This window comes from Misgurnus anguillicaudatus, chromosome 14 (assembly GCF_027580225.2).
Source record: "Misgurnus anguillicaudatus chromosome 14, ASM2758022v2, whole genome shotgun sequence".
Classification (NCBI taxonomy): domain Eukaryota; kingdom Metazoa; phylum Chordata; class Actinopteri; order Cypriniformes; family Cobitidae; genus Misgurnus; species Misgurnus anguillicaudatus.
In genome coordinates, this window is record NC_073350.2 from 1089410 (window position 1) to 1108024 (window position 18615).

Consider the following 18615-nt stretch of genomic DNA (forward strand, 5'->3'; position numbering starts at 1 on the left):
CTCCATATAGGCCTATGTTTTTCATCCACTTTCGAACCGACCGTTTATCACGTACGAGGCGAATGTGACGGCCTAAATCTACACCTGCATGTATCTTTGAAAGCGCTTCAAGACCCAAGCAGAAACACATCACATGAATGACATTTCACTTGAATTTTTCGAAAAGCTTAAGGTTGTTTCTGCTCGGTTTCGAACAGAGGACCTTTCGCGTGTTAAGCGAACGTGAAAACCACTACACTACAGAAACCTGCCTTCTAATGTGTTCGGTTGTTTTGGCAATTTTTGCCACACATATTTTCTATAAGCCACACTTTTGGGGTAAAACCCTCTTTTGGCCGCGTCAAAACTGCCCATATATCACTTGTGAGGCTGGAAACCTACCATTGGATGTAACGTTGAAAGTGCTGTACGGCTCAAGCCACGACTTATCAGATGAGTGGCATTTGGCTTGCTTTTATGTAAGAAGCCTCACATCGTTCCTGCTCGGCTTCCAACAGGAGGACCTCTCGCTTGGTAGTTGAACGTAATAGTCGCTGAATTTAGGAAACATGTATCCACCTTTCTCATCTTATTTCATACAGATTTTATCATGTTTTTCATTTCAATGTCACTTAAATTCTAAAGGGGCAACCTGCTTTTGCCACTTTTAAACTGAACATCTTTCACATGTATGGTTAAATCACTGAATGTCATAAACACTACAGGAAAAGATGTCAGCTCAGCTTTGACTGGTGGAAATTGACTATTACTCTTTAAACACTGATATTTGAAATACAGCTAAGTTTCAAATGAACGGCAGTTGACTCGCTTTGTGTCAAAAGCAAACTACTGTTTCTGCTCAGTTTCGAACCTAGAACCTTTCGCGTGTAAAGCGAACGTGATAACCACTACACTACAGAAACCTGCCCTCCATGGAATTCTGCTGTTTTGACGGATTTTGCAGCATATATTCTCGCTAAGCCACACTTTTAAGGGAAAACCCCTTTTGGCCACTTAAAATGTGCCCATATACCACTTGTGAGGTGAATGGGACAGGCTGAAACCTACCATTGGATGTAACGTTGAAAGTGCTGTACAGCTCAAGCCTCGACTTATCAGATGTGTGGCATTTTGCTTGCTTTGATTTGTGCGCACTGTTCCTGCGAACCTGATAATACCTACAAAATTGAAACCAGGGTAGCCAAGCAAGGCTGAAGTTGAGTGTTAGACTTTCTTTGATTAATCTTGGAAGGAAATCATGTGACCTTTTTCCGAAACGGATCTCAAGTCGCTTCAGGCTAAAAGGCGCGACCTGTTTCTGCTCGGTCTCGAGGCGAACAGGATAACCACTACACAACAGAAACCTTCGTGTTACTGTCGATGAGTTGTTTTGAGAGATTTTCCAAGCATTTTCTCTCTTTCAAAACCTCCATATAGGCCTATGTTTTTCATCCACTTTCGAACCGACCGTTTATCACGTACGAGGCGAATGTGACGGCCTAAATCTACACCTGCATGTATCTTTGAAAGCGCTTCAAGACCCAAGCAGAAACACATCACATGAATGACATTTCACTTGAATTTTTCGAAAAGCTTAAGTTTGTTTCTGCTCGGTTTCGAACCGAGGACTTTTCGCGTGTTAGGCGAACGTGATAACCACTACACTACAGAAACCTGCCTTCTAATGGGTTTGGTTGTTTTGGCAAATTTTGCCACACATATTTTCTATGAGCCACACTTTTGGGGTAAAACCCTCTTTTGGCCGCTTCAAAACTGCCCATATATCACTTGTGAGGTTGGAAACCTACCATTGGATGTAACGTTGAAAGTGCTGTACGGCTCAAGCCACGACTTATCAGATGAGTGGCATTTGGCTTGCTTTTATGTAAGAAGCCTCACATCGTTCCTGCTCGGCTTCCAACAGGAGGACCTCTCGTTTGGTAGTTGAACGTAATAGTCGCTCATTTTAGGAAACATGTATCCACCTTTGTCATCTTATTTCATACAGATTTTATCATGTTTTTCATTTCAATGTCACTTAAATTCTAAAGGGGCAACCTGCTTTTGCCACTTTTAAACTGAAGATCTTTTACATGTATGGTTAAATCACTGAATGTCATAAACACTACAGGAAAAGATGTCAGCTCAGCTTTGACTGGTGGAAATTGACTATTACTCTTTAAACACTGATATTTGAAATACAGCTAAGTTTCAAATGAACGGCATTTGACTCGCTTTGTGTCAAAAGCGAACTATTGTTTCTGCTCGGTTTCGAACCTAGAACCTTTCGCGTGTAAAGCGAACGTGATAACCACTACACTACAGAAACCTGCCCTCCGTGGAATTCTGCTGTTTTGACGGATTTTGCAGCATATATTCTCGCTAAGCCACACTTTTAAGGGAAAACCCCTTTTGGCCACTTAAAATGTGCCCATATACCACTTGTGAGGTGAATGGGACAGGCTGAAACCTACCATTGGATGTAACGTTGAAAGTGCTGTACAGCTCAAGCCTCGACTTATCAGATGTGTGGCATTTTGCTTGCTTTGATTTGTGCGCACTGTTCCTGCGAACCTGATACCTACAAAATTGAAACCAGGGTAGCCAAGCAAGGCTGAAGTTGAGTGTTAGACTTTCTTTGATTAATCTTGGAAGGAAATCATGTGACCTTTTTCCGAAACGGATCTCAAGTCGTTTCAGGCTAAAAGGCGCGACCTGTTTCTGCTCGGTCTCGAACCGAGGACCTTTCGCGTGTGAGGCGAACGTGATAACCACTACACTACAGAAACCTTCGTGTTACCGCCGCTGAGTTGTTTTGAGAGATTTTCCAAGCATTTTCTCTCTTTCAACACCTCCATATAGGCCTATGTTTTTCATCCACTTTCGAACCGACCGTTTATCACGTACGAGGCGAATGTGACGGCCTAAATCTACACCTGCATGTATCTTTGAAAGCGCTTCAAGACACAAGCAGAAACACATCACAAGAATTACATTTCACTTTAATTTTTCGAAAGGCTTAAGGTTGTTTCTGCTCGGTTTCGAACCGAGGACCTTTCGCGTGTTAGGCGAACGTGATAACCACTACACTACAGAAACCTGCCTTGTAATGGGTCTGGTTGTTTTGCCAAATTTTGCCACACATATTTTCTATGAGCCACACTTTTGGGGTAAAACCCTCTTTTGGCCGCTTCAAAACTGCCCATATATCACTTGTGAGGTTGGAAACCTACCATTGGATGTAATGTTGAAAGTCCTGTACGGCTCAAGCCACGACTTATCAGATGAGTGGCATTTGGCTTGCTTTTATGTAAGAAGCCTCACATCGTTCCTGCTCGGCTTCCAACAGGAGGACCTCTCGTTTGGTAGTTGAACGTAATAGTCGCTCATTTTAGGAAACATGTATCCACCTTTGTCATCTTATTTCATACAGATTTTATCATGTTTTTCATTTCAATGTCACTTAAATTCTAAAGGGGCAACCTGCTTTTGCCACTTTTAAACTGAAGATCTTTCACATGTATGGTTAAATCACTGAATGTCATAAACACTACAGGAAAAGATGTCAGCTCAGCTTTGACTGGTGGAAATTGACTATTACTCTTTAAACACTGATATTTGAAATACAGCTAAGTTTCAAATGAACGGCAGTTGACTCGCTTTGTGTCAAAAGCAAACTACTGTTTCTGCTCGGTTTCGAACCTAGAACCTTTCGCGTGTAAAGCGAACGTGATAACCACTACACTACAGAAACCTGCCCTCCATGGAATTCTGCTGTTTTGACGGATTTTGCAGCATATATTCTCGCTAAGCCACACTTTTAAGGGAAAACCCCTTTTGGCCACTTAAAATGTGCCCATATACCACTTGTGAGGTGAATGGGACAGGCTGAAACCTACCATTGGATGTAACGTTGAAAGTGCTGTACAGCTCAAGCCTCGACTTATCAGATGTGTGGCATTTTGCTTGCTTTGATTTGTGCGCACTGTTCCTGCGAACCTGATAATACCTACAAAATTGAAACCAGGGTAGCCAAGCAAGGCTGAAGTTGAGTGTTAGACTTTCTTTGATTAATCTTGGAAGGAAATCATGTGACCTTTTTCCGAAACGGATCTCAAGTCGTTTCAGGCTAAAAGGCGCGACCTGTTTCTGCTCGGTCTCGAACCGAGGACCTTTCGCGTGTGAGGCGAACAGGATAACCACTACACAACAGAAACCTTCGTGTTACTGTCGATGAGTTGTTTTGAAAGATTTTCCAAGCATTTTCTCTCTTTCAAAACCTCCATATAGGCCTATGTTTTTCATCCACTTTCGAACCGACCGTTTATCACGTACGAGGCGAATGTGACGGCCTAAATCTACACCTGCATGTATCTTTGAAAGCGCTTCAAGACCCAAGCAGAAACACATCACATGAATGACATTTCACTTGAATTTTTCGAAAAGCTTAAGGTTGTTTCTGCTCGGTTTCGAACCGAGGACCTTTCGCGTGTTAGGCGAACGTGATAACCACTACACTACAGAAACCTGCCTTTTAATGGGTCCGGTTGTTTTGGCAAATTTTGCAACACATATTTTCTATAAGCCACACTTTTGGGGTAAAACCCTCTTTTGGCCGCTTCAAAACTGCCCATATATCACTTGTGAGGTTGGAAACCTACCATTGGATGTAACGTTGAAAGTCCTGTACGGCTCAAGCCACGACTTATCAGATGAGTGGCATTTGGCTTGCTTTTATGTAAGAAGCCTCACATCGTTCCTGCTCGGCTTCCAACAGGAGGACCTCTCGCTTGGTAGTTGAACGTAATAGTCGCTGATTTTAGGAAACATGTATCCACCTTTCTCATCTTATTTCATACAGATTTTATCATGTTTTTCATTTCAATGTCACTTAAATTCTAAAGGGGCAACCTGCTTTTGCCACTTTTAAACTGAACATCTTTCACATGTATGGTTAAATCAATGAATTTCATAAACACTACAGGAAAAGATGCCAGCTCAGCTTTGACTGGTGGAATTTGACTATTACTCTTTAAACACTGATATTTGAAATACAGCTAAGTTTCAAATGAACGGCATTTGACTCGCTTTGTGTCAAGAGCGAACTATTGTTTCTGCTCGGTTTCGAACAGAGGACCTTTCGCGTGTAAAGCGAACGTGATAACCACTACACTACAGAAACCTGCCCTACGTGGAATTCTGCTGTTTTGACGGATTTTGCAGCATATATTCTCGCTAAGCCACACTTTTAAGGGAAAACCCCTTTTGGCCACTTAAAATGTGCCCATATACCACTTGTGAGGTGAATTGGACAGGCTGAAACCTACCATTGGATGTAACGTTGAAAGTGCTGTACAGCTCAAGCCTCGACTTATCAGATGTGTGGCATTTTGCTTGCTTTGATTTGTGCGCACTGTTCCTGCGAACCTGATAATACCTACAAAATTGAAACCAGGGTAGCCAAGCAAGGCTGAAGTTGAGTGTTAGACTTTCTTTGATTAATCTTGGAAGGAAATCATGTGACCTTTTTCCGAAACGGATCTCAAGTCGTTTCAGGCTAAAAGGCGCGACCTGTTTCTGCTCGGTCTCGAGGCGAACAGGATAACCACTACACAACAGAAACCTTCGTGTTACTGTCGATGAGTTGTTTTGAGAGATTTTCCAAGCATTTTCTCTCTTTCAAAACCTCCATATAGGCCTATGTTTTTCATCCACTTTCGAACCGACCGTTTATCACGTACGAGGCGAATGTGACGGCCTAAATCTACACCTGCATGTATCTTTGAAAGCGCTTCAAGACCCAAGCAGAAACACATCACATGAATGACATTTCACTTGAATTTTTCGAAAAGCTTAAGTTTGTTTCTGCTCGGTTTCGAACCGAGGACCTTTCGCGTGTTAGGCGAACGTGATAACCACTACACTACAGACACCTGCCTTCTAATGGGTTTGGTTGTTTTGGCAAATTTTGCCACACATATTTTCTATGAGCCACACTTTTGGGGTAAAACCCTCTTTTGGCCGCTTCAAAACTGCCCATATATCACTTGTGAGGTTGGAAACCTACCATTGGATGTAACGTTGAAAGTGCTGTACGGCTCAAGCCACGACTTATCAGATGAGTGGCATTTGGCTTGCTTTTATGTAAGAAGCCTCACATCGTTCCTGCTCGGCTTCCAACAGGAGGACCTCTCGTTTGGTAGTTGAACGTAATAGTCGCTCATTTTAGGAAACATGTATCCACCTTTGTCATCTTATTTCATACAGATTTTATCATGTTTTTCATTTCAATGTCACTTAAATTCTAAAGGGGCAACCTGCTTTTGCCACTTTTAAACTGAAGATCTTTCACATGTATGGTTAAATCACTGAATGTCATAAACACTATAGGAAAAGATGTCAGCTCAGCTTTGACTGGTGGAAATTGACTATTACTCTTTAAACACTGATATTTGAAATACAGCTAAGTTTCAAATGAACGGCATTTGACTCGCTTTGTGTCAAAAGCGAACTATTGTTTCTGCTCGGTTTCGAACCTAGAACCTTTCGCGTGTAAAGCGAACGTGATAACCACTACACTACAGAAACCTGCCCTCCGTGGAATTCTGCTGTTTTGACGGATTTTGCAGCATATATTCTCGCTAAGCCACACTTTTAAGGGAAAACCCCTTTTGGCCACTTAAAATGTGCCCATATACCACTTGTGAGGTGAATGGGACAGGCTGAAACCTACCATTGGATGTAACGTTGAAAGTGCTGTACAGCTCAAGCCTCGACTTATCAGATGTGTGGCATTTTGCTTGCTTTGATTTGTGCGCACTGTTCCTGCGAACCTGATACCTACAAAATTGAAACCAGGGTAGCCAAGCAAGGCTGAAGTTGAGTGTTAGACTTTCTTTGATTAATCTTGGAAGGAAATCATGTGACCTTTTTCCGAAACGGATCTCAAGTCGTTTCAGGCTAAAAGGCGCGACCTGTTTCTGCTCGGTCTCGAACCGAGGACCTTTCGCGTGTGAGGCGAACGTGATAACCACTACACTACAGAAACCTTCGTGTTACCGCCGCTGAGTTGTTTTGAGAGATTTTCCAAGCATTTTCTCTCTTTCAACACCTCCATATAGGCCTATGTTTTTCATCCACTTTCGAACCGACCGTTTATCACGTACGAGGCGAATGTGACGGCCTAAATCTACACCTGCATGTATCTTTGAAAGCGCTTCAAGACACAAGCAGAAACACATCACAAGAATTACATTTTACTTTAATTTTTCGAAAGGCTTCAGGTTGTTTCTGCTCGGTTTCGAACCGAGGACTTTTCGCGTGTTAGGCGAACGTGATAACCACTACACTACAGAAACCTGCCTTCTAATGGGTTTGGTTGTTTTGGCAAATTTTGCCACACATATTTTCTATGAGCCACACTTTTGGGGTAAAACCCTCTTTTGGCCGCTTCAAAACTGCCCATATATCACTTGTGAGGTTGGAAACCTACCATTGGATGTAACGTTGAAAGTGCTGTACGGCTCAAGCCACGACTTATCAGATGAGTGGCATTTGGCTTGCTTTTATGTAAGAAGCCTCACATCGTTCCTGCTCGGCTTCCAACAGGAGGACCTCTCGTTTGGTAGTTGAACGTAATAGTCGCTCATTTTAGGAAACATGTATCCACCTTTGTCATCTTATTTCATACAGATTTTATCATGTTTTTCATTTCAATGTCACTTAAATTCTAAAGGGGCAACCTGCTTTTGCCACTTTTAAACTGAAGATCTTTTACATGTATGGTTAAATCACTGAATGTCATAAACACTACAGGAAAAGATGTCAGCTCAGCTTTGACTGGTGGAAATTGACTATTACTCTTTAAACACTGATATTTGAAATACAGCTAAGTTTCAAATGAACGGCATTTGACTCGCTTTGTGTCAAAAGCGAACTATTGTTTCTGCTCGGTTTCGAACCTAGAACCTTTCGCGTGTAAAGCGAACGTGATAACCACTACACTACAGAAACCTGCCCTCCGTGGAATTCTGCTGTTTTGACGGATTTTGCAGCATATATTCTCGCTAAGCCACACTTTTAAGGGAAAACCCCTTTTGGCCACTTAAAATGTGCCCATATACCACTTGTGAGGTGAATGGGACAGGCTGAAACCTACCATTGGATGTAACGTTGAAAGTGCTGTACAGCTCAAGCCTCGACTTATCAGATGTGTGGCATTTTGCTTGCTTTGATTTGTGCGCACTGTTCCTGCGAACCTGATACCTACAAAATTGAAACCAGGGTAGCCAAGCAAGGCTGAAGTTGAGTGTTAGACTTTCTTTGATTAATCTTGGAAGGAAATCATGTGACCTTTTTCCGAAACGGATCTCAAGTCGTTTCAGGCTAAAAGGCGCGACCTGTTTCTGCTCGGTCTCGAACCGAGGACCTTTCGCGTGTGAGGCGAACGTGATAACCACTACACTACAGAAACCTTCGTGTTACCGCCGCTGAGTTGTTTTGAGAGATTTTCCAAGCATTTTCTCTCTTTCAACACCTCCATATAGGCCTATGTTTTTCATCCACTTTCGAACCGACCGTTTATCACGTACGAGGCGAATGTGACGGCCTAAATCTACACCTGCATGTATCTTTGAAAGCGCTTCAAGACACAAGCAGAAACACATCACAAGAATTACATTTCACTTTAATTTTTCGAAAGGCTTAAGGTTGTTTCTGCTCGGTTTCGAACCGAGGACCTTTCGCGTGTTAGGCGAACGTGATAACCACTACACTACAGAAACCTGCCTTGTAATGGGTCTGGTTGTTTTGCCAAATTTTGCCACACATATTTTCTATGAGCCACACTTTTGGGGTAAAACCCTCTTTTGGCCGCTTCAAAACTGCCCATATATCACTTGTGAGGTTGGAAACCTACCATTGGATGTAATGTTGAAAGTCCTGTACGGCTCAAGCCACGACTTATCAGATGAGTGGCATTTGGCTTGCTTTTATGTAAGAAGCCTCACATCGTTCCTGCTCGGCTTCCAACAGGAGGACCTCTCGTTTGGTAGTTGAACGTAATAGTCGCTCATTTTAGGAAACATGTATCCACCTTTGTCATCTTATTTCATACAGATTTTATCATGTTTTTCATTTCAATGTCACTTAAATTCTAAAGGGGCAACCTGCTTTTGCCACTTTTAAACTGAAGATCTTTCACATGTATGGTTAAATCACTGAATGTCATAAACACTACAGGAAAAGATGTCAGCTCAGCTTTGACTGGTGGAAATTGACTATTACTCTTTAAACACTGATATTTGAAATACAGCTAAGTTTCAAATGAACGGCAGTTGACTCGCTTTGTGTCAAAAGCAAACTACTGTTTCTGCTCGGTTTCGAACCTAGAACCTTTCGCGTGTAAAGCGAACGTGATAACCACTACACTACAGAAACCTGCCCTCCATGGAATTCTGCTGTTTTGACGGATTTTGCAGCATATATTCTCGCTAAGCCACACTTTTAAGGGAAAACCCCTTTTGGCCACTTAAAATGTGCCCATATACCACTTGTGAGGTGAATGGGACAGGCTGAAACCTACCATTGGATGTAACGTTGAAAGTGCTGTACAGCTCAAGCCTCGACTTATCAGATGTGTGGCATTTTGCTTGCTTTGATTTGTGCGCACTGTTCCTGCGAACCTGATAATACCTACAAAATTGAAACCAGGGTAGCCAAGCAAGGCTGAAGTTGAGTGTTAGACTTTCTTTGATTAATCTTGGAAGGAAATCATGTGACCTTTTTCCGAAACGGATCTCAAGTCGTTTCAGGCTAAAAGGCGCGACCTGTTTCTGCTCGGTCTCGAACCGAGGACCTTTCGCGTGTGAGGCGAACAGGATAACCACTACACAACAGAAACCTTCGTGTTACTGTCGATGAGTTGTTTTGAAAGATTTTCCAAGCATTTTCTCTCTTTCAAAACCTCCATATAGGCCTATGTTTTTCATCCACTTTCGAACCGACCGTTTATCACGTACGAGGCGAATGTGACGGCCTAAATCTACACCTGCATGTATCTTTGAAAGCGCTTCAAGACCCAAGCAGAAACACATCACATGAATGACATTTCACTTGAATTTTTCGAAAAGCTTAAGGTTGTTTCTGCTCGGTTTCGAACCGAGGACCTTTCGCGTGTTAGGCGAACGTGATAACCACTACACTACAGAAACCTGCCTTTTAATGGGTCCGGTTGTTTTGGCAAATTTTGCAACACATATTTTCTATAAGCCACACTTTTGGGGTAAAACCCTCTTTTGGCCGCTTCAAAACTGCCCATATATCACTTGTGAGGTTGGAAACCTACCATTGGATGTAACGTTGAAAGTCCTGTACGGCTCAAGCCACGACTTATCAGATGAGTGGCATTTGGCTTGCTTTTATGTAAGAAGCCTCACATCGTTCCTGCTCGGCTTCCAACAGGAGGACCTCTCGCTTGGTAGTTGAACGTAATAGTCGCTGATTTTAGGAAACATGTATCCACCTTTCTCATCTTATTTCATACAGATTTTATCATGTTTTTCATTTCAATGTCACTTAAATTCTAAAGGGGCAACCTGCTTTTGCCACTTTTAAACTGAACATCTTTCACATGTATGGTTAAATCAATGAATTTCATAAACACTACAGGAAAAGATGCCAGCTCAGCTTTGACTGGTGGAATTTGACTATTACTCTTTAAACACTGATATTTGAAATACAGCTAAGTTTCAAATGAACGGCATTTGACTCGCTTTGTGTCAAGAGCGAACTATTGTTTCTGCTCGGTTTCGAACAGAGGACCTTTCGCGTGTAAAGCGAACGTGATAACCACTACACTACAGAAACCTGCCCTACGTGGAATTCTGCTGTTTTGACGGATTTTGCAGCATATATTCTCGCTAAGCCACACTTTTAAGGGAAAACCCCTTTTGGCCACTTAAAATGTGCCCATATACCACTTGTGAGGTGAATTGGACAGGCTGAAACCTACCATTGGATGTAACGTTGAAAGTGCTGTACAGCTCAAGCCTCGACTTATCAGATGTGTGGCATTTTGCTTGCTTTGATTTGTGCGCACTGTTCCTGCGAACCTGATAATACCTACAAAATTGAAACCAGGGTAGCCAAGCAAGGCTGAAGTTGAGTGTTAGACTTTCTTTGATTAATCTTGGAAGGAAATCATGTGACCTTTTTCCGAAACGGATCTCAAGTCGTTTCAGGCTAAAAGGCGCGACCTGTTTCTGCTCGGTCTCGAGGCGAACAGGATAACCACTACACAACAGAAACCTTCGTGTTACTGTCGATGAGTTGTTTTGAGAGATTTTCCAAGCATTTTCTCTCTTTCAAAACCTCCATATAGGCCTATGTTTTTCATCCACTTTCGAACCGACCGTTTATCACGTACGAGGCGAATGTGACGGCCTAAATCTACACCTGCATGTATCTTTGAAAGCGCTTCAAGACCCAAGCAGAAACACATCACATGAATGACATTTCACTTGAATTTTTCGAAAAGCTTAAGTTTGTTTCTGCTCGGTTTCGAACCGAGGACCTTTCGCGTGTTAGGCGAACGTGATAACCACTACACTACAGACACCTGCCTTCTAATGGGTTTGGTTGTTTTGGCAAATTTTGCCACACATATTTTCTATGAGCCACACTTTTGGGGTAAAACCCTCTTTTGGCCGCTTCAAAACTGCCCATATATCACTTGTGAGGTTGGAAACCTACCATTGGATGTAACGTTGAAAGTGCTGTACGGCTCAAGCCACGACTTATCAGATGAGTGGCATTTGGCTTGCTTTTATGTAAGAAGCCTCACATCGTTCCTGCTCGGCTTCCAACAGGAGGACCTCTCGTTTGGTAGTTGAACGTAATAGTCGCTCATTTTAGGAAACATGTATCCACCTTTGTCATCTTATTTCATACAGATTTTATCATGTTTTTCATTTCAATGTCACTTAAATTCTAAAGGGGCAACCTGCTTTTGCCACTTTTAAACTGAAGATCTTTCACATGTATGGTTAAATCACTGAATGTCATAAACACTATAGGAAAAGATGTCAGCTCAGCTTTGACTGGTGGAAATTGACTATTACTCTTTAAACACTGATATTTGAAATACAGCTAAGTTTCAAATGAACGGCATTTGACTCGCTTTGTGTCAAAAGCGAACTATTGTTTCTGCTCGGTTTCGAACCTAGAACCTTTCGCGTGTAAAGCGAACGTGATAACCACTACACTACAGAAACCTGCCCTCCGTGGAATTCTGCTGTTTTGACGGATTTTGCAGCATATATTCTCGCTAAGCCACACTTTTAAGGGAAAACCCCTTTTGGCCACTTAAAATGTGCCCATATACCACTTGTGAGGTGAATGGGACAGGCTGAAACCTACCATTGGATGTAACGTTGAAAGTGCTGTACAGCTCAAGCCTCGACTTATCAGATGTGTGGCATTTTGCTTGCTTTGATTTGTGCGCACTGTTCCTGCGAACCTGATACCTACAAAATTGAAACCAGGGTAGCCAAGCAAGGCTGAAGTTGAGTGTTAGACTTTCTTTGATTAATCTTGGAAGGAAATCATGTGACCTTTTTCCGAAACGGATCTCAAGTCGTTTCAGGCTAAAAGGCGCGACCTGTTTCTGCTCGGTCTCGAACCGAGGACCTTTCGCGTGTGAGGCGAACGTGATAACCACTACACTACAGAAACCTTCGTGTTACCGCCGCTGAGTTGTTTTGAGAGATTTTCCAAGCATTTTCTCTCTTTCAACACCTCCATATAGGCCTATGTTTTTCATCCACTTTCGAACCGACCGTTTATCACGTACGAGGCGAATGTGACGGCCTAAATCTACACCTGCATGTATCTTTGAAAGCGCTTCAAGACACAAGCAGAAACACATCACAAGAATTACATTTTACTTTAATTTTTCGAAAGGCTTCAGGTTGTTTCTGCTCGGTTTCGAACCGAGGACCTTTCGCGTGTTAGGCGAACGTGATAACCACTACACTACAGAAACCTGCCTTGTAATGGGTCTGGTTGTTTTGCCAAATTTTGCCACACATATTTTCTATGAGCCACACTTTTGGGGTAAAACCCTCTTTTGGCCGCTTCAAAACTGCCCATATATCACTTGTGAGGTTGGAAACCTACCATTGGATGTAATGTTGAAAGTCCTGTACGGCTCAAGCCACGACTTATCAGATGAGTGGCATTTGGCTTGCTTTTATGTAAGAAGCCTCACATCGTTCCTGCTCGGCTTCCAACAGGAGGACCTCTCGTTTGGTAGTTGAACGTAATAGTCGCTCATTTTAGGAAACATGTATCCACCTTTGTCATCTTATTTCATACAGATTTTATCATGTTTTTCATTTCAATGTCACTTAAATTCTAAAGGGGCAACCTGCTTTTGCCACTTTTAAACTGAAGATCTTTCACATGTATGGTTAAATCACTGAATGTCATAAACACTACAGGAAAAGATGTCAGCTCAGCTTTGACTGGTGGAAATTGACTATTACTCTTTAAACACTGATATTTGAAATACAGCTAAGTTTCAAATGAACGGCAGTTGACTCGCTTTGTGTCAAAAGCAAACTACTGTTTCTGCTCAGTTTCGAACCTAGAACCTTTCGCGTGTAAAGCGAACGTGATAACCACTACACTACAGAAACCTGCCCTCCATGGAATTCTGCTGTTTTGACGGATTTTGCAGCATATATTCTCGCTAAGCCACACTTTTAAGGGAAAACCCCTTTTGGCCACTTAAAATGTGCCCATATACCACTTGTGAGGTGAATGGGACAGGCTGAAACCTACCATTGGATGTAACGTTGAAAGTGCTGTACAGCTCAAGCCTCGACTTATCAGATGTGTGGCATTTTGCTTGCTTTGATTTGTGCGCACTGTTCCTGCGAACCTGATAATACCTACAAAATTGAAACCAGGGTAGCCAAGCAAGGCTGAAGTTGAGTGTTAGACTTTCTTTGATTAATCTCGGAAGGAAATCATGTGACCTTTTTCCGAAACGGATCTCAAGTCGCTTCAGGCTAAAAGGCGCAACCTGTTTCTGCTCGGTCTCGAACCGAGGACCTTTCACGTGTGAGGCGAACGGGATACCCACTACACAACAGAAACCTTCGTGTTACTGTCGCTGAGTTGTTTTGAGAGATTTTCCAAGCATTTTCTCTCTTTCAACACCTCCATATAGGCCTATGTTTTTCATCCACTTTCGAACCGACCGTTTATCACGTACGAGGCGAATGTGACGGCCTAAATCTACACCTGCATGTATCTTTGAAAGCGCTTCAAGACCCAAGCAGAAACACATCACATGAATGACATTTCACTTGAATTTTTCGAAAAGCTTAAGGTTGTTTCTGCTCGGTTTCGAACAGAGGACCTTTCGCGTGTTAAGCGAACGTGAAAACCACTACACTACAGAAACCTGCCTTCTAATGTGTTCGGTTGTTTTGGCAAATTTTGCCACACATATTTTCTATAAGCCACACTTTTGGGGTAAAACCCTCTTTTGGCCGCGTCAAAACTGCCCATATATCACTTGTGAGGCTGGAAACCTACCATTGGATGTAACGTTGAAAGTGCTGTACGGCTCAAGCCACGACTTATCAGATGAGTGGCATTTGGCTTGCTTTTATGTAAGAAGCCTCACATCGTTCCTGCTCGGCTTCCAACAGGAGGACCTCTCGCTTGGTAGTTGAACGTAATAGTCGCTGAATTTAGGAAACATGTATCCACCTTTCTCATCTGATTTCATACAGATTTTATCATGTTTTTCATTTCAATGTCACTTAAATTCTAAAGGGGCAACCTGCTTTTGCCACTTTTAAACTGAAGATCTTTCACATGTATGGTTAAATCACTGAATGTCATAAACACTACTGGAAAAGATGTCAGCTCAGCTTTGACTGGTGGAAATTGACTATTACTCTTTAAACACTGATATTTGAAATATAGCAAAGTTTTAAATTAACGGCATTTGACTCGCTTTGTGTCAAAAGCGAACTATTGTTTCTGCTCGGTTTCGAACCGAGGACCTTTCACGTGTAAAGCGAACGTGATAACCACTACACTACAGAAACCTGCCTTCCGTGGAATTCTGCTGTTCTGACGGATTTTGCAGCATATATTCTCGCTAAGCCACACTTTTAAGGGAAAACCCCTTTTGGCCACTTAAAATGTGCCCATATACCACTTGTGAGGTGAATGGGACAGGCTGAAACCTACCATTGGATGTAACGTTGAAAGTGCTGTACAGCTCAAGCCTCGACTTATCAGATGTGTGGCATTTTGCTTGCTTTGATTTGTGCGCACTGTTCCTGCGAACCTGATAATACCTACAAAATTGAAACCAGGGTAGCCAAGCAAGGCTGAAGTTGAGTGTTAGACTTTCTTTGATTAATCTTGGAAGGAAATCATGTGACCTTTTTCCGAAACGGATCTCAAGTCGTTTCAGGCTAAAAGGCGCGACCTGTTTCTGCTCGGTCTCAAGGCGAACAGGATAACCACTACACAACAGAAACCTTCGTGTTACTGTCGATGAGTTGTTTTGAGAGATTTTCCAAGCATTTTCTCTCTTTCAAAACCTCCATATAGGCCTATGTTTTTCATCCACTTTCGAACCGACCGTTTATCACGTACGAGGCGAATGTGACGGCCTAAATCTACACCTGCATGTATCTTTGAAAGCGCTTCAAGACCCAAGCAGAAACACATCACATGAATGACATTTCACTTGAATTTTTCGAAAAGCTTAAGTTTGTTTCTGCTCGGTTTCGAACCGAGGACCTTTCGCTTGTTAGGCGAACGTGATAACCACTACACTACAGACACCTGCCTTCTAATGGGTTTGGTTGTTTTGGCAAATTTTGCCACACATATTTTCTATGAGCCACACTTTTGGGGTAAAACCCTCTTTTGGCCGCTTCAAAACTGCCCATATATCACTTGTGAGGTTGGAAACCTACCATTGGATGTAACGTTGAAAGTGCTGTACGGCTCAAGCCACGACTTATCAGATGAGTGGCATTTGGCTTGCTTTTATGTAAGAAGCCTCACATCGTTCCTGCTCGGCTTCCAACAGGAGGACCTCTCGTTTGGTAGTTGAACGTAATAGTCGCTCATTTTAGGAAACATGTATCCACCTTTGTCATCTTATTTCATACAGATTTTATCATGTTTTTCATTTCAATGTCACTTAAATTCTAAAGGGGCAACCTGCTTTTGCCACTTTTAAACTGAAGATCTTTCACATGTATGGTTAAATCACTGAATGTCATAAACACTACAGGAAAAGATGTCAGCTCAGCTTTGACTGGTGGAAATTGACTATTACTCTTTAAACACTGATATTTGAAATACAGCTAAGTTTCAAATGAACGGCATTTGACTCGCTTTGTGTCAAAAGCGAACTATTGTTTCTGCTCGGTTTCGAACCTAGAACCTTTCGCGTGTAAAGCGAACGTGATAACCACTATACTACAGAAACCTGCCCTCCGTGGAATTCTGCTGTTTTGACGGATTTTGCAGCATATATTCTCGCTAAGCCACACTTTTAAGGGAAAACCCCTTTTGGCCACTTAAAATGTGCCCATATACCACTTGTGAGGTGAATGGGACAGGCTGAAACCTACCATTGGATGTAACGTTGAAAGTGCTGTACAGCTCAAGCCTCGACTTATCAGATGTGTGGCATTTTGCTTGCTTTGATTTGTGCGCACTGTTCCTGCGAACCTGATACCTACAAAATTGAAACCAGGGTAGCCAAGCAAGGCTGAAGTTGAGTGTTAGACTTTCTTTGATTAATCTTGGAAGGAAATCATGTGACCTTTTTCCGAAACGGATCTCAAGTCGTTTCAGGCTAAAAGGCGCGACCTGTTTCTGCTCGGTCTCGAACCGAGGACCTTTCGTGTGTGAGGCGAACGTGATAACCACTACACTACAGAAACCTTCGTGTTACCGCCGCTGAGTTGTTTTGAGAGATTTTCCAAGCATTTTCTCTCTTTCAACACCTCCATATAGGCCTATGTTTTTCATCCACTTTCGAACCGACCGTTTATCACGTACGAGGCGAATGTGACGGCCTAAATCTACACCTGCATGTATCTTTGAAAGCGCTTCAAGACACAAGCAGAAACACATCACAAGAATTACATTTCACTTTAATTTTTCGAAAGGCTTAAGGTTGTTTCTGCTCGGTTTCGAACCGAGGACCTTTCGCGTGTTAGGCGAACGTGATAACCACTACACTACAGAAACCTGCCTTGTAATGGGTCTGGTTGTTTTGCCAAATTTTGCCACACATATTTTCTATGAGCCACACTTTTGGGGTAAAACCCTCTTTTGGCCGCTTCAAAACTGCCCATATATCACTTGTGAGGTTGGAAACCTACCATTGGATGTAATGTTGAAAGTCCTGTACGGCTCAAGCCACGACTTATCAGATAAGTGGCATTTGGCTTGCTTTTATGTAAGAAGCCTCACATCGTTCCTGCTCGGCTTCCAACAGGAGGACCTCTCGTTTGGTAGTTGAACGTAATAGTCGCTCATTTTAGGAAACATGTATCCACCTTTGTCATCTTATTTCATACAGATTTTATCATGTTTTTCATTTCAATGTCACTTAAATTCTAAAGGGGCAACCTGCTTTTGCCACTTTTAAACTGAAGATCTTTCACATGTATGGTTAAATCACTGAATGTCATAAACACTACAGGAAAAGATGTCAGCTCAGCTTTGACTGGTGGAAATTGACTATTAGGCCTACTCTTTAAACACTGATATTTGAAATACAGCTAAGTTTCAAATGAACGGCAGTTGACTCGCTTTGTGTCAAAAGCAAACTACTGTTTCTGCTCAGTTTCGAACCTAGAACCTTTCGCGTGTAAAGCGAACGTGATAACCACTACACTACAGAAACCTGCCGTTTAATGGGTCAGGTTGTTTTGGCAAATTTTGCCACACATATTTTCTATAAGCCACACTTTTGGGGTAAAACCCTCTTTTGGCCGCTTCAAAACTGCCCATATATCACTTGTGAGGTTGGAAACCTACCATTGGATGTAACGTTGAAAGTCCTGTACGGCTCAAGCCACGACTTATCAGATGAGAGGCATTTGGCTTGCTTTTATGTAAGAAGCCTCACATCGTTCCTGCTCGGCTTCCAACAGGAGGACCTCTCGTTTGGTAGTTGAACGTAATAGTCGCTGATTTTAGGAAACATGTATCCACCTTTCTCATCTTATTTCATACAGATTTTATCATGTTTTTCATTTCAATGTCACTTAAATTCTAAAGTGGCAACCTGCTTTTGCCACTTTTAAACTGAAGATCTTTCACATGTATGGTTAAATCACTGAATGTCATAAACACTACAGGAAAAGATGCCAGCTCAGCTTTGACTGGTGGAATTTGACTATTACTCTTTAAACACTGATATTTGAAATACAGCTAAGTTCAAATGAATGGCATTTGACTCGCTTTGTGTCAAAAGCGAACTATTGTTTCTGCTCGGTTTCGAACAGAGGACCTTTCGTGTGTAAAGCGAACGTGAAAACCACTACACTACAGAAACCTGCCCTACATGGAATTCTG

The 18615-nt window shown here is 42.2% G+C and overlaps 33 non-coding genes across 33 annotated transcripts; all 33 read right to left on the minus strand.

Annotated features, from left to right (window-relative positions):
* Nucleotides 1-174: 174 nt before the first annotated feature.
* On the minus strand, nt 175-247 carry trnav-aac (transfer RNA valine (anticodon AAC)). The gene has a single exon. It is a non-coding gene; the product is annotated as a tRNA-Val (tRNA).
* Nucleotides 248-829: 582 nt separating this feature from the next.
* Nucleotides 830-902, minus strand: trnav-uac (transfer RNA valine (anticodon UAC)). The gene has a single exon. It is a non-coding gene; the product is annotated as a tRNA-Val (tRNA).
* Nucleotides 903-1580: 678 nt separating this feature from the next.
* Nucleotides 1581-1653, minus strand: trnav-aac (transfer RNA valine (anticodon AAC)). The gene has a single exon. It is a non-coding gene; the product is annotated as a tRNA-Val (tRNA).
* Nucleotides 1654-2235: 582 nt separating this feature from the next.
* trnav-uac (transfer RNA valine (anticodon UAC)) lies at nt 2236-2308 on the minus strand. Its single transcript has one exon. It is a non-coding gene; the product is annotated as a tRNA-Val (tRNA).
* Nucleotides 2309-2695: 387 nt separating this feature from the next.
* On the minus strand, nt 2696-2768 carry trnav-cac (transfer RNA valine (anticodon CAC)). Its single transcript has one exon. It is a non-coding gene; the product is annotated as a tRNA-Val (tRNA).
* A 237-nt stretch (nt 2769-3005) lies between these two features.
* Nucleotides 3006-3078, minus strand: trnav-aac (transfer RNA valine (anticodon AAC)). Its single transcript has one exon. It is a non-coding gene; the product is annotated as a tRNA-Val (tRNA).
* Nucleotides 3079-3660: 582 nt separating this feature from the next.
* trnav-uac (transfer RNA valine (anticodon UAC)) lies at nt 3661-3733 on the minus strand. Its single transcript has one exon. It is a non-coding gene; the product is annotated as a tRNA-Val (tRNA).
* Nucleotides 3734-4123: 390 nt separating this feature from the next.
* Nucleotides 4124-4196, minus strand: trnav-cac (transfer RNA valine (anticodon CAC)). Its single transcript has one exon. It is a non-coding gene; the product is annotated as a tRNA-Val (tRNA).
* A 237-nt stretch (nt 4197-4433) lies between these two features.
* Nucleotides 4434-4506, minus strand: trnav-aac (transfer RNA valine (anticodon AAC)). Its single transcript has one exon. It is a non-coding gene; the product is annotated as a tRNA-Val (tRNA).
* Nucleotides 4507-5088: 582 nt separating this feature from the next.
* trnav-uac (transfer RNA valine (anticodon UAC)) lies at nt 5089-5161 on the minus strand. The gene has a single exon. It is a non-coding gene; the product is annotated as a tRNA-Val (tRNA).
* Nucleotides 5162-5839: 678 nt separating this feature from the next.
* Nucleotides 5840-5912, minus strand: trnav-aac (transfer RNA valine (anticodon AAC)). The gene has a single exon. It is a non-coding gene; the product is annotated as a tRNA-Val (tRNA).
* Nucleotides 5913-6494: 582 nt separating this feature from the next.
* trnav-uac (transfer RNA valine (anticodon UAC)) lies at nt 6495-6567 on the minus strand. The gene has a single exon. It is a non-coding gene; the product is annotated as a tRNA-Val (tRNA).
* A 387-nt stretch (nt 6568-6954) lies between these two features.
* Nucleotides 6955-7027, minus strand: trnav-cac (transfer RNA valine (anticodon CAC)). Its single transcript has one exon. It is a non-coding gene; the product is annotated as a tRNA-Val (tRNA).
* Nucleotides 7028-7264: 237 nt separating this feature from the next.
* On the minus strand, nt 7265-7337 carry trnav-aac (transfer RNA valine (anticodon AAC)). The gene has a single exon. It is a non-coding gene; the product is annotated as a tRNA-Val (tRNA).
* Nucleotides 7338-7919: 582 nt separating this feature from the next.
* Nucleotides 7920-7992, minus strand: trnav-uac (transfer RNA valine (anticodon UAC)). Its single transcript has one exon. It is a non-coding gene; the product is annotated as a tRNA-Val (tRNA).
* Nucleotides 7993-8379: 387 nt separating this feature from the next.
* On the minus strand, nt 8380-8452 carry trnav-cac (transfer RNA valine (anticodon CAC)). The gene has a single exon. It is a non-coding gene; the product is annotated as a tRNA-Val (tRNA).
* Nucleotides 8453-8689: 237 nt separating this feature from the next.
* On the minus strand, nt 8690-8762 carry trnav-aac (transfer RNA valine (anticodon AAC)). Its single transcript has one exon. It is a non-coding gene; the product is annotated as a tRNA-Val (tRNA).
* A 582-nt stretch (nt 8763-9344) lies between these two features.
* trnav-uac (transfer RNA valine (anticodon UAC)) lies at nt 9345-9417 on the minus strand. The gene has a single exon. It is a non-coding gene; the product is annotated as a tRNA-Val (tRNA).
* Nucleotides 9418-9807: 390 nt separating this feature from the next.
* Nucleotides 9808-9880, minus strand: trnav-cac (transfer RNA valine (anticodon CAC)). The gene has a single exon. It is a non-coding gene; the product is annotated as a tRNA-Val (tRNA).
* A 237-nt stretch (nt 9881-10117) lies between these two features.
* On the minus strand, nt 10118-10190 carry trnav-aac (transfer RNA valine (anticodon AAC)). The gene has a single exon. It is a non-coding gene; the product is annotated as a tRNA-Val (tRNA).
* Nucleotides 10191-10772: 582 nt separating this feature from the next.
* On the minus strand, nt 10773-10845 carry trnav-uac (transfer RNA valine (anticodon UAC)). Its single transcript has one exon. It is a non-coding gene; the product is annotated as a tRNA-Val (tRNA).
* A 678-nt stretch (nt 10846-11523) lies between these two features.
* On the minus strand, nt 11524-11596 carry trnav-aac (transfer RNA valine (anticodon AAC)). The gene has a single exon. It is a non-coding gene; the product is annotated as a tRNA-Val (tRNA).
* A 582-nt stretch (nt 11597-12178) lies between these two features.
* trnav-uac (transfer RNA valine (anticodon UAC)) lies at nt 12179-12251 on the minus strand. Its single transcript has one exon. It is a non-coding gene; the product is annotated as a tRNA-Val (tRNA).
* Nucleotides 12252-12638: 387 nt separating this feature from the next.
* Nucleotides 12639-12711, minus strand: trnav-cac (transfer RNA valine (anticodon CAC)). Its single transcript has one exon. It is a non-coding gene; the product is annotated as a tRNA-Val (tRNA).
* Nucleotides 12712-12948: 237 nt separating this feature from the next.
* Nucleotides 12949-13021, minus strand: trnav-aac (transfer RNA valine (anticodon AAC)). The gene has a single exon. It is a non-coding gene; the product is annotated as a tRNA-Val (tRNA).
* A 582-nt stretch (nt 13022-13603) lies between these two features.
* trnav-uac (transfer RNA valine (anticodon UAC)) lies at nt 13604-13676 on the minus strand. The gene has a single exon. It is a non-coding gene; the product is annotated as a tRNA-Val (tRNA).
* Nucleotides 13677-14376: 700 nt separating this feature from the next.
* Nucleotides 14377-14449, minus strand: trnav-aac (transfer RNA valine (anticodon AAC)). The gene has a single exon. It is a non-coding gene; the product is annotated as a tRNA-Val (tRNA).
* A 582-nt stretch (nt 14450-15031) lies between these two features.
* Nucleotides 15032-15104, minus strand: trnav-uac (transfer RNA valine (anticodon UAC)). The gene has a single exon. It is a non-coding gene; the product is annotated as a tRNA-Val (tRNA).
* Nucleotides 15105-15782: 678 nt separating this feature from the next.
* Nucleotides 15783-15855, minus strand: trnav-aac (transfer RNA valine (anticodon AAC)). The gene has a single exon. It is a non-coding gene; the product is annotated as a tRNA-Val (tRNA).
* A 582-nt stretch (nt 15856-16437) lies between these two features.
* Nucleotides 16438-16510, minus strand: trnav-uac (transfer RNA valine (anticodon UAC)). The gene has a single exon. It is a non-coding gene; the product is annotated as a tRNA-Val (tRNA).
* Nucleotides 16511-16897: 387 nt separating this feature from the next.
* Nucleotides 16898-16970, minus strand: trnav-cac (transfer RNA valine (anticodon CAC)). Its single transcript has one exon. It is a non-coding gene; the product is annotated as a tRNA-Val (tRNA).
* Nucleotides 16971-17207: 237 nt separating this feature from the next.
* On the minus strand, nt 17208-17280 carry trnav-aac (transfer RNA valine (anticodon AAC)). Its single transcript has one exon. It is a non-coding gene; the product is annotated as a tRNA-Val (tRNA).
* Nucleotides 17281-17868: 588 nt separating this feature from the next.
* On the minus strand, nt 17869-17941 carry trnav-uac (transfer RNA valine (anticodon UAC)). The gene has a single exon. It is a non-coding gene; the product is annotated as a tRNA-Val (tRNA).
* Nucleotides 17942-18615: the final 674 nt, after the last annotated feature.